A 13,259-nucleotide genomic window follows, 5' to 3' on the forward strand; every position below is an offset into this window, starting at 1 on the left:
CTGTGCTGGCTTTGCTGCCTTTTCCCTGGAGCAGCCATTGCACAGCTCAGCTGAGCTGCTTTGGCTGAGCCAGGCAGGAAGGAGAAGGAAGCAGAGACTCCGAACCTTTTTCTCATCCAGCTGTGATGGGGAGTGTCCTTGCTGCCCCACTCAGGTCACTGTTGGGGGGAAAGGATGGGTGCAGATCCTAAAACAACATTCACACACTTCAGTCAAATTCCAAATGAGCTCTCCTGAGATATAGCGAGTATCCAAGGTCTAAATTCATGTAAATGTGGCAGTTTGTGTTATCTCTTATATTCACCTAGGAATAGGAAAGAGTTGTGTAAAATAAAAACATAAAAAAATAATAATTGGTTCATCTATTCTGGTCTACATTGTGGGGCTGGCTGGTAGCACTGTAATTATCCCATGCATAAAAAGCTTGCTTTCAGATAATTGCACACTCTTTCAGCCCTGGTGTAATGCACGAGACTATCAAGATTAAATTATGGGACTAGATTAAATGTGAAATGCAAACTTCTAAAGGGATTGGCTAGCTCTGTACAGGGGCATTATTTTATTAATCTGAAAGTATAATAGACCTTTAACTTCTACAGTACAAATGAGTCTGTATAATTGCTTACTGCTGTTGGATGTTATTCTTCAACAAAGCCAAAAATACTAGAGTGCCTAAACAATAAAGCTTTTTCATGGTTAAAAGGAAGGCCAGAATAAGGTTTGGCATGGTCTTATTCCTGTTTTGAACTCAGGGTCTAAAATGAGGTTTTTTCTTTTAGGAATAATAGGCAATTTTTTAATATACTTCAAGGCATATTATTCATACATCCGTTGCTTGGTTCTTTGTCTAATTTTATAATTAAAAAAAATTATGTATGATTTCTCTTTAACTTGATTGTTATTAGTAATGGGAATATTTAGGAACTAATTATAAGTGTAGCAGGGTTTTTCTCACAGAGTTTCCTGTTTGGAAGGAATAATGCAGTGAATAACGGGGGTACAGCCAACAGCTTTATCTTGGATGCCATAATTTCCACTTCACTTGGGTTTGCCTGTTGTACTTTGATGTTATTTAATGGAGATAATTACTGTGGTGCTCAGTGTGTTACATACCTTGAATGACAAGAGCTATAGTGTACAATTCAGTACTTAGGAGCAGCTTTTTTGTTGTAGAAGTGCCATGAGGGAAAGCAAATCCACTGTAGGAATAAGGAATGCAGAGGCTGATGATGCAACAGATGACGTGGCTGTTCCCATGCTCAGCAAGCCAAGAAATTTCTGTTCAGATGACTGAGTTTTCTAATTAGGGAGAATTAAGTCCTGTGATTCATAAATAAATGCACCACAGCTATGGCTGTAACACTGGAAAGAGGAAAGGAACCAACAGTAGACCAAGGTGTGGGTCATGAATTCACTGGGTTAAGAAGAGCTGGGTCAATCTATTCTTTTTCTTGGAACAGTGTGAAATAAACAGGGAGCTGCTTAATAAAAATCCTGCATAGCACACTGCAGAAAAGAGCCATTATTAATCTGTGTAAAGAAACAAGTCAGATTCTGTTGAACAAGTTTGTATTTCTGCTGAAATTGAGCATTCATCTACAAGTGTTTCTAGTTATTCTGCAGATCAGAGAATGGTAAAATGCCAGTAAAAATTGAGTGATCTGCAATGAAGAAGACTCATTACAATATGGTCCCTTCTTCATTTCCCTGGATTTGCAGGGCTGTTGGTGCCATTATTTCCCTGGCTCTATTTCCTGCCTGCTACTCTTCCCAGTCACAGATGTCTGAAGGTGTCTGTCCCCAAGGAGACCAGCCTTCCTGTGGCCAGGTTGTAGTAAGGAGACACAGTTACTGAGGTATCTGTAACTTTGTGCAAGTACCTCAGAAAAGGTAGTTTGTTTCAAAGAGGAGAATGTGGTTTTTGCTCCAGGAGAGGTGTCCTCTTTTAAAAGGAGGAATATGCTCATTTACAATCAAGACGGGGCTCCAGGCTGGGGATGAAGGCTGGATGCTTTGGGCCTCTCATGAAAAGCTTATGTCTGAGAGTAAAATTCTTCTGATTTGAAATCTGTCTTAATTGCAGCTCAGTGAGCCCATTCTTGAGTAATACAGTCCTTTACTGATAGAAATATGATATTGCTTTTCAGGTGCTCTCTATGTTGCTGTGCCACTGAAAGAAGCCAATGGTCCCAAGATACCACAGACAAGGTAAAGGAGCTCCTGTGTGATCTGCCAGTCCCTTTAGATCTTGTAGGAAGAATGTGACGTGTTTAAATTATGCTGCTGCTCTGGTGATCTTTGGCTTTCAGCATCTGCTTCAGCAACTTGGAGTGGTTTAATGCTGCCCACCCCAGCCTAAATCACAGATGGTCTACATATTGGTAATACTAATTATGAGACATTTCTTGCTGTGGTAAATAAAATGAGACTGGATATAGCACTCTTTGAATGCAGTCTGTGCAAGAACCATTTAAAACAAATTGTTCTTTCTATCACAGATGAAAACTCTACAGAAAGTTGACACATTTCATTATATTTTCATAAGTTACTGGCTCCTGTGAATAATGTTCGCTCAATACTAACAACTGGATGTTGGAAGAGATGATGAAATTCTACTAGGATCCTGGTGGGTTTTACAGGAAAGAATCTTATAGTTAAAAATATAAAGTGTGTAGTAAAATTAGCTTGTCCTGCAGCAATTTCCACTACAATTAGGTGTCATTAATAATGCAGTGTTGAAAAAGTTTGCATAAGATATCCAGGGCATGAATATTTTATTGTCACTAATATGCTTTGATTTCAGTTCATGTTTTTTGACTCAAGCAAGGGAAGAGTGGTTTCTAACAGTGTTTTTTCCATATGAGGAGGCAAATATTAATCACTTTCTCAGGAAACCCTGGGGGGAACTTGCACATGGGCAAAGTTTATTTTCAGGCTTCTTTCTCATTCAGGTTTGTGCTGATTAACATCACGTGAGCCTTTTCCTTTAGATTCAGCATGTGAAATCTTGTTCTGCCAAAGCCCGAGGCACAAATTCCCTGGTTATATTTGGAATGAAATTCTGACCCTATTAATAATCAAAGATTTGGCATATGCCCATGTGCTGAATGTGATCTGAGCACAGCAGCTCATTCCATGTAAGTAATTCCTAACAGCTCATCACTGGAGTCCTTCTCAGCAGCTCGAGGCCACCCAGCCTCAGGAAACCTTCACCTGTATGACTTTATCAAAGCAGTCACACAGACTTTGGGGATGACTCACAGTGGCTGATAGAATTTGATGCAGTAAAGGAATCTGTCAAAAAAATCAAAGCAGAAGGGAGTGGGTTTCAGAGTAGAGCTAATGCAGGAAGATTTGTGTGCTCTGCTGTTGTATGCTCCTGAGCTAGAACCTGGCTATGGAAAGCATCAGCAGAAACCAGAATCTTTGTGAAACTGTAGAAATGGAGTAATGGGTGTGAGCCCTACAAAACCCTGACTTAAAAACAGACACAAAACTTGTTTGAGGTCAGCAGGTGTGAGTCAGTGGCAGAAATAGTCAGGTAGTATTGTTGTTTTACACGATTAATTTATTCCTCACAGATACTTCAAGTGTTTCCTTTCTTGCTGTGTATTTTGCATTCAGATGACTTGGAAATAGTGTTGGCTCTCTGATTACCTACTCTGATCACCAATAAAAACAACAGTCTCATGTCCTACAGTAATTTCAATGAAGCTATTATTTCATAGCTATTTAACTGTAAAAAAAAAATAGTAAGGCATTGTTTATGGAATTCTACTGCACCCATAAAGAAGGCTATTTCTTTGAAAGATAAAAATTCTATTGCTTTGAGTTGCCATTGAAATAAGAATGCCTTTTCACTGAAGTGGTAACTACAACTTAGGGTCATTTGCTCTCAAAAAAATCCTTTGTTACTTCCCCTCTTTAGTTTTTTTAAGCTGACATTCTGTAGAAATAAATAACAGTCAGAGATTTTTGTGACAGTGTAAAGCTATTCTAACAAGTATCTGATTAAGCTAATGTAGTAATAATCTGGTGAATTTTTTTGCCTTAACAGTATTATCTGGTTAACCTTTTACTGACTGTGTTTCCTTGATTGAAAAAAATCTTAATATGTTTACATTACTAAAACTGCTTCTTTAGTAAATATATGCCACATTAACTGTCCTAAAATGGTATTGTAGAGGATAATTACTCTAAAGATTTATTTACTCAAAATATTCTAAATTACGTAATTCATTAACTCCCCCCTTATTAGTGGCCTTGTCAGCATTTAAGATCAGCATGGCTAATCAGATGTCAACAAAATGGAATTAGTACAAAGTGAAAAGTAATTTTCAGCCTTTTGGTTGTAATGAGCCTGATATAAAGCAAATTCAGCTGTAATTGCAAGTGTTCCTCAACTATGCACCATAAAGTTATGGCTTAAGCTTTCCATCACTACGACTACCTTGCAATAGGGATTTGAGGTGCTGAATTCCTTTTTCTCTTTGACTCAATTTTATGGGTAAATCAGCTCCCTATAGGACACTTGTTGGTTTTATTGGTGATTACTGAATAGTTTTCTGAAGTACACAATTGAAATATTAGTTTTTATTAATCTGTTCCTGGTTAATTTTTTGTAGAGGCCTCTATTACTGCATTAATGGCAATTCTGTTTTTATTTCCCACTTTATTTTCCAATTCTAGAAATATTTCTTTCTGTTAAGGAAATCCCCAAGTTCAACACCTTTTTGTGTTTCTATTTAAAAGGAAAATTTGTTTCTCTTTGTGAAACTGTCTTTAGCTATTCTATAATTTTGTGGGCTGTTGAAAGCTTAACTGAGTGAGTTTTTGAACATGATCTATTACTGAATAATATTGAAATTACTGGATTGACACAATGACGTTGGAACTTACTGCTTGAGATCCTTTGCACTGTGACTGTCACAGCCTGTCCAGCAGAGCTGGGTGTGCCCCTGGTGACTTGGTGAGCTCACTGACGTGGGAGGTTCTCAGTCATTTCTGGTCCATCTGTGACCAAACCCATTTGCTACCATGAATCTGTAGCCATGGAAAAAAAAAAAGCAGAGCTCACAGGTAACACCCTGCTGATGTCCATGGTGCATGTGGTGCTTTTTGGGGTAGTGCCAGTGAGTATTTCTAAGCAGACCAACTGAACCCTTGGAGGAGAACACCCCACCTATAGAAAAAACTATCAACTATTATGTCAAGGCACATAATTACAAAGGGATACACTTAATTGTAGCAGGATGTCTTAATGATGAAAACTTGCTCTTATGGAACATTCAGAATACCTAAGCTCTCTTTCTATTTTCCCTCCTCACTGTACCCATGGCAAGTCTTTTAACAAAGAAGGAATATTGTGGCTTTCAGATCATACCTTAGACCTGGTACAGGCAATTTTCCAAGATTTTGAAAATTACATAACTCTGAGATGACAAAAAGAGGTGTGTGGCAATTTGGGTGCTGGTTTGCAAGCACCACTGCTGCGTGTCAGGAATTCAGGTCAACAGAGCGGGAAGGAGATGAGTCCATGGAGGCCTCAACATCCAGCTCTTGGTGAAATATGGCAAGGTAAGAAGATAGTTCTGATTTATTTTTTTTCTAAATCTTTCTGGCTTACAGTCACCTGCTACTCTTCATACCCACATGTATTAGACTTCTCAGTACCTTAAATACACATCCCAAGGTTTGCTGAGTCTTTGAGTAATGAGAAGTACTACTGTTTGGTTTTTAAATGCAATTAATATTTTCTGCAGGGCATACTGTTAAGTCTATAATTTTCTAGCTACTATGACTACTATTTTAATCTGGGTGCCGTTGTAAATGTGAGCAAAGCTCTGCTGTTTTTTTGCTTGCCACTGTTTTAAATTGCTGTAGCTGTGCCAGAATTGACTTCTGAGATGATTGTTTCACTGAAATGGCTTCTGTTATGCCCTGTTTCTGTTTTGGATGTCCAGATCAGCCTCAATATTCTATTCAGAATGTATAAACTGAACTGTGTTGTTTCAGCTGAAGAGCTGTCACAAGAAGTTACTTTCTACACCTCACTGCTTGTTACCATTTAAGAAGCTGCTGCAATGAGAGCATTAGGAGGAATTGCAACTATTTCAGGAAATGCCTATCTGCCCTCAGAAAAGGGCCAAATATAATTGGGTTCAGAAGTACTGTATTAGAGAATTGTGTTACCAGAGTCAGTTTTGCAGGTCTTTCCTGAGTCTGCCTACCTGCCTGTTCTACCCAAATTTTCTCCCTTTGTGCTGCTTGCGTCAAACTCTATTTTACTAAGTGCTACACTACTTTTTAGTGATTAACAGAAATTAATAGAAGACTAAGTGCACTATGGCTACATAACAAATTATGTTTTCCACCCATCTTTTGAAGTTAATATTAAAAAAAAAAAAAAAAGCACTGCATGTGTTTTCAGACTTCAAAGCCACCTAACAGGCAAAATTACAACTTCCTGGTAACCTGATAGAAACTTGGGCAGCTGAACAGAATCCAGCTGGACAATTTTCACTTTGAAAGTAACCTGAAATCCTACCAGCATGTCACAAGGGTTGTAGCATCGTGTGCAGCGATATGATTTTTTTTTTTTTCATTATGGTAGATTTTTAACAAATGTGTTTTGACACAGATGGGTAAGTCAGGCTTGCCAAGCAGTTCTGAGATGCTGAATTTCCAACTTAGAGGAATGTAGGTGCACAGTCTGTGGGAACTGGGAGTGGGGCTGGAGCCTCATCCTCAATTGGCTACAGCTGTGCCAAGCAGGTGAGCAGCATTGAAGGGAAGGAGGCAGGGAGTGCCCAGGTGTGACTGACCAGGCACCAAAGGGAGCAGAGGGCACGGGTGCCGTGCATGAACCATGAGGGTATAAAAGGTTGGGCTGAGGAACAAGAGGAGCAGATGCTTGCAGCCTTTTGAGGTGACCTGGTGTTGTTCTGTACAGGCAGGTGCCTGAAGCCTTCTGATGATGTGTGGTGTTACTCTGCTTGGCTGAGTGCTTAAAGCTTTATAAAATTGTGTGGTGATACTCTGTGTCTTGTGGCTGTCTTGGCTGTCACATATGCTGAGGCAGGGGAAAAGTATCCAAAAGAGGGCACCTGCTCTTCAAAGAACAAAAAATGCTGACAGTATAGCTAAAAGCAGAGTGCTGTACTCTTTTCCAGTGTCCTGTCTTTGTTTAAACACCTTTGTGAACACAGCACCCCAAGGTAAGAAAACTTAATTCCACATCTGTTAAAGGAGTTTTTCATTGGTGTTATCCTTCAGGTAGGAAAAATGCAGAAACTGGAAATGCACTGAATGCCATGAGTTTCCTTGGACAATGTGTAGGAATATTTAGAGTTCAGCTTTAGAAGCTCACCAGATCTTTCTCTTAAGGAATGTTATTTGTTGTCATATTTCATAGTGTGTTAAATGAAATTGATGTGTTGGCTAGAGACTGGTAAAAAGTGGGAGAAAAGAATTACTTCTTTGCAGATGAAAAACCAAATATGCTTGTCGTCCTTCCAGGGAGTTGTGTAGTTGGTGAATGATAAAGAATTTGAACAGTAGTGTTAATGCTCATCCTGGAGTCTCAATCCAACAGGATCATCATAATCATCTCATTCTTCTGGAAATAACTAAGAGGACAGCCAGTAGCTTCAGATGCAGGATGGTGTGTTGAGCCACTCAGACATACCTTTAACCTCTTAGGTTTCTCACAAGGCATACCTCCAGAGTCTGTTACACATGCATGGATTTAGACTCATCTATGCAAGTTGAAGGTCTGCTTTTATATTTTTTCAAAGCATGAATTGTGCAGTTATTAATCAGATAATGAAGAAGTGCAGTACTGTTCAAAAGCTGTTTTTTGCATCTTGTAGTAAACAAGAAACTGCCTGCTTGTGGAAATAGTATTTGCAATTTTTTGGATACAATTCTATGCCAGTAGTTCTAATAATATTGATTTTTTTTTTTTTTCCTTGGGGAGAATAAAGGCATCATTTGTGTTTTGTTTCCTTTTGTCATAAACCCCCTTTTTTTGTTTGGTTTCCTGTAGAAATTTAAATCGTGAGATCCCACCAGCAATCAGTTTGTGTCACTCTGTGCTGAGTTTATTTGAACTTAGTGGCTAATTACAACCAAATTTGGAACAGAAAATTCTGGAAGTTGTGGCATGGGAGAGTGAAAGGCAGAACTTTTTTCATCTGAGAGAAAGCAGACACTGGCAGCAAAGTCCAAGCCTCAGTCCTTGGAGATCAGACCTGGGCTGCAGAGGCCCTGAACATTCTCAGCTAGGTAGTATTTCTGAGGGCTGGTGTTGGACTGAATGCCTTGTAGAGGTCCTTTCACAGCTGATTTATTCTGTGAGCCTTGGATGAATTCTGTGTGCTGCATTCTCATGCTTACTGACATGAAAGTCACTGGTGTTGAATGAAAGGAAATAGACTTGAGTAATGATGTATTCATCCTGGTCAGATCTCTCTGCATATGTCCTTATAGCAAATCACACAGTAAATCTGGTACTAGGACTCAATCAGATAAGAAATGAAGTCAAAAGTTGTTTTAATATAAACCCTTGCTGGAGTGGGATCCCAAATGTTGCAGTGTTTTATGCTCTAGGTTTCATTGTCCAGCGTTTTTGCCAGGGTAGCATCTATCCAACCCCTCCTTATTTTACTCTGGACCAGGACTTGTTTGTCCTCCCACAGCTGTCATGAAGGTGGCATAAAGCTGGCACGGACTGTCATCTGTCCTGGCAGGTTTCAGGGCAATTTAATCCTCTTCTCACATCTGAACTTGGTTGTGTTAATACTGCTGTGTGATCCAGTACTACCTGGGCTATCCAGTACTACCTGGTTGTACTTGGCTGCCTGCCTTGAATGGCTTGACTGGGAACTCTTCACCTTCCTGATGTAAAGTCCAAAGAATGTAACAAAAAGAGTCTATGAAAATGAACTGGAGTCAATAACGTGTCATGATTAATCTTTGAGTATTCCCCATAAAAGTGGAGTATTTGGGCCAAGATTGCTGCTTTTGGCTTAGAGAAAAAATTGTCTTTCATTTACAGAGCCTAGTAAGCACTGTCTGCCTTCTCTGGAAGGACAAGTCTTTATTTTCAGGGGTGGCAGTTAGCTGACACCAGAAGACAATCTCTGTGAATGCTGAGTTCAGTAGATGACTCTTTGGAAGGAAAGGAAAGCAACTTGTAAAAATGTGTTTTAGAGTTAGGGGAAGTCAGCTTACTGATCTGAACAGACTCAGCTTCAGTTTAGTGTTGTGCAAATAAGTGATGGTGTTTCACCATTATGTTAAGTGACAGCTGCCTGTAACTTTATAACTGGAGATGATTCCAATATGTGAATGGGATGGGTGTATCTTGGCATTTTTATCTACTTGACTGAGCTATTTGAGTTTTGGCATTGGTAATTTTACTTGTGTAAATCATTAACAAGTGATAACTGTCCTTAGGAGTTAACTCGACGAAATATTGGACAAGAAATATTTGTAATTATTAAGGAGGGAACTTAGTTAATTAGTGTTTGAGCAAGTACTTTGGTTAGGAGGAGTATCAGCATGTTGTTTTACTAACAGAGCTCAAGAAATCTACTGATTTGTGATTTTGCTGTATTTGGGAAAAGGAAGGACTAAAGGTAGGCCTTTGCATGTTGTGCATGTTTCTCAGTCTGATAGTCTAATTTAATCATAATCAGTTATTTAATAGAGATGCTGAATGTGCATCAAAACACTTAGAGATTGACAGTAAATCCTCAGGATCACATTCATTAGATCTTTGAGATATTGCTTGAGTGATGCCAAGATTGTGATAGGAATAACCTCAGGATATAATGAAGCTTCTGCTAGAATGGGGTCAGAATAGGCTGCAGGTTCTCACTGAGGGCTCTGCTTATCTACCAGGGTCAGAGAGAGTGAAAGGATGGGCATGTTACCGAGTGTCTGCTCTTGGCTGATGGAACAGGCTTGCTCTAAGGATGATGGGGCAGAATCCCAGTGCCTTGGTTCCTAGTTCTTTTCTGGGTGTTTTCCCCTAAAAAAATTATGAGAGACACTGCTGAAAGATGCAAGCTGGATGTGTTGCTCTGGTAATACCTCTGGAGAGCTCTCCTCCTTTCCATTTGCTTTGTTTTGCCCTGTGTTGCAGATTTCTAATTGTCTTTTCGATGTGGGTTTGAAACTATTGGTATTCAGATGTTGGCTCCTCACCAAAGCATATTCATATCAAACTGTTAAACATTATTCAGAGAAGCTGCCTGACAAGGGTGACAGTACTTGCTCATCAGTGATGTATCAGCATTGCTCTTACCTGTTTGATTTAAAAACCATCAACCCTTGATACAGTTTTTTCCTACTTGCAATTAAACTGAGTAGTATAACTAAGCAGTTCCCCTTCTGGAAGCTTCTGGTGCTTTTAAGTGCACACAGCTGCCTAATGTTTTGCTTGCTCCTTCACTTTAAAACTCTCTTTTCTTGCCTACAGTGGCTGTAAGCTGTGGATCACTAATGGTCACAGAGAGGACATGCAAACCAAAAAGATCCTGTACAAGGCTGAAGTGTCTTTTACCAGAGTCCCCATCTTGCTGAACAGAAACTGGCACCTCTCTCTCTCTCCCAGCACTACAAGTCTCAGCTGGGGAAGGCAGAGAAGGAGATCCAGCCAGGTGTTTCTGTTCTCTAGCCAAGTGCTGTAAGAACTTTGGAAAATGTGAATACCTCTCTTGTGTGTTGAACAGAAAGCAAATCAGTCACTGTTTGTGTACAAGAAAACAAGTATCACTTAGTCCATGCAGCAGAGAGACCTCATGTATTGCTGGGTTTATCAATTCCCAAGAGCTACAGGCATTCAGTTTTTCCTCCCTGCTCAGTTTTTCATGTTGCAGGACTGAAGCATGTCATCTATGAGTGTATGGCACTTATCCCTTCCTTTGGCATTTCATTTTCAGTGTATGGAATAGGAGGGATTTGTGTACTGACAATGCCATGAACTGAGCTGCTTCAGCTGATCATCAAGTCATAATATCTCAAAATCTGAGTGCTTACATGAGCATGAACATGCGTAAAATGACAGGAGCTGCCTTAGAATGAGAGAGACTCAGTAGGGTGCAACAAGTCATCATTATGCAGTTGGCTGAAAGTCACCCTGTAATCCCATTTTGGGACTCACTCAGCCTTATTCTCTCCTGGTGTGCACAAACTGCTTTTTATCCAAGGCTGTATTTTCTCCTGTGACCTGCTTTGAAGTTGCTATCTAGGCACTAGTGGGCTACTTTTTGGGAGAGGCGTGGGCAGGGAAAGTGTGGATCAGCTGTGTTTGCAGCCCATCTCAGTGACAAAATGCAGTGCAGTCTGTCTGAGTTGCTGCTGTACAGCTGTGTAAGGCAGCACCAAGGTTAGCAAGCTTAAGTGACTGCAGTGCGGTGCCTCAGTTTTGAGGTGTGTGGACTTCCCCAGTGTGACAGCAGGTCAGTGACAGGAACTGAAACCTTTGGAACTATTTCCCCAGTGTGATCCAGCCCCCCGATATCCTACTGTCTTAATGAGCTTCTTCAGCTCCTCAGTTTGTTTGGGATGGTGAGTCAGGGGAACCAGGAATCATATTCCTTGTGATGCTTAGGTGTAGATCAATGCTTCCATCATATCAGCAACAATACTTCTCTGCTTTGCAGCTTCAAAGGCTTGCATCAACAGAGAAAGAGTAACATAATTGCTGCTTGTTAGAAAAGTCAAGAGTTCTGATTTAACAGAAAATCTTGGCTTTTACCAGGTGCTTGGAAAAGTGATAGGCAAGAGGCTTCAGCATTTCCTGCTCCAGGGGAGATTTGGTTCTTCATCTTAATATGGGAAATTTTCCTTTAAACCAAGACCACTTCTTTTTTTCTTTTCATCAGTTTTCCTCATCAGACATGGTTTTGTAACTTGTGTCTGGCCCATAGTATGAACTCAGAGGTGAAGGTCTCCTGTTAGTGTGTGTCCCTATAATACTCAGGAAAGCTGACTTCTTGTGGATAGCATTTAGTTGCTGTTACAGGTACAACCCTGATAAATATCTCCAAGGTCAGAGTAGTGGCTGGCTGAATGTATGCTATAAAGCGGTTGTTAGAATTAGTACTAATTAGCCTCTCTATTGAGAGAGTTGTAAAGAAGCCAAGTAAGAATTTTTTTTTTTTTTTTTTTTTTTTTTTTTTTGCTGTTTTAGTGGTGTCCTTTGCTGTGATCAAGTCGTATTACTACATTTGCATTTCGTAATTTTTTTCTCCAGGGCTTTCAGCCAGGAATCTTTCACCAATTCACAAAGTACTAAAAGATTTTCTACAAGTAACTATCAAACAAAGACTGAATTATTTACTATATTAGATAATCATCCTGCCAAGAGCTCTGTGTGATCAGACACCTTGCTTGGCAGGAGGAGTACATCTACTTTGTAAGAAATCCATTTGGGTGTTCCCTTCAGCTCCAGGACCTTGTTTATGGCAGAATAAGAATGGTTGAATATAACTGTACTCAATATTATACCTTATTTTGGATCACAATCATAGACATTGGAAAAAAGGCATTTGGAAACTTGAATGTTAGATATAATTCCAGTTCACTAATATAAAATATGTAGTTTAGCTTTCATGATGCTAAAATTGCAGCTGATTGCTCTCTAGTATCTTACATGAATGCTTGAATAGTTGTCTTTGTTACTTGGTAATATTTGCATCCTAGAATCCAGAAGGTAGCTGAAGGAGCCAAGTGCAGCTTAAACTGCTGGTGTTGTTTGATTTGACTCTAAAATTACAGAACAGGAAATATTTGGGCAAATGGAACCTGGCTTTGTTTAGTGTTTGTCTTTGCTTGCATAAACTACCCTCCTTTTCAGACAGCAGGCTGCTGAACTTTCTAATATGTATGCAATTTTAGTGGGTTTTTTTCAGTGACAAATGGTTCTCTCTAGAATTTGTTTCCTGCTCGTACTCATTCACATTTCTATAAAGATTCATTGATGTGTTTTCCTTTGTGCTGCATGGAAGCCTACATCTTTCACTATCATAAAGTGCAATATTTGAGGGGACTGGGGAAGGTTACAAAAAATCATAAATGGTGTTAGTTTGAATATACTTGAAGGCAGTCAGCAAATCAGTACAATCAGTGGAGCAATCATGCTCGCTCTCAAGGAAGTGACATTTTAAAAGTATTCTACTTGCCTGTATTCCTGCCAAACGTTGTTGAAACAAGTAATTGTTATGCTGAGCCAAATTGTAGCTCTTAGC

The 13,259-nt window shown here is 39.6% G+C and overlaps 1 protein-coding gene across 1 annotated transcript in view; it reads left to right on the plus strand.

Moving 5' to 3' along the window:
• LOC115495084 (uncharacterized) overlaps window positions 1–13,259 on the plus strand; it is a 161,297-nt gene that overhangs the window by 3,339 nt on the left and 144,699 nt on the right. Inside the window, exon 2 of the mRNA XM_072928814.1 lies at window positions 2,148–2,208. The gene's annotated coding sequence lies outside the window, so the exon portion shown is untranslated. The remainder of the gene's footprint in view (window positions 1–2,147; window positions 2,209–13,259) is intronic.

Source organism: Taeniopygia guttata, chromosome 4 (genome assembly GCF_048771995.1).
Source record: "Taeniopygia guttata chromosome 4, bTaeGut7.mat, whole genome shotgun sequence".
Lineage (NCBI taxonomy): Eukaryota > Metazoa > Chordata > Aves > Passeriformes > Estrildidae > Taeniopygia > Taeniopygia guttata.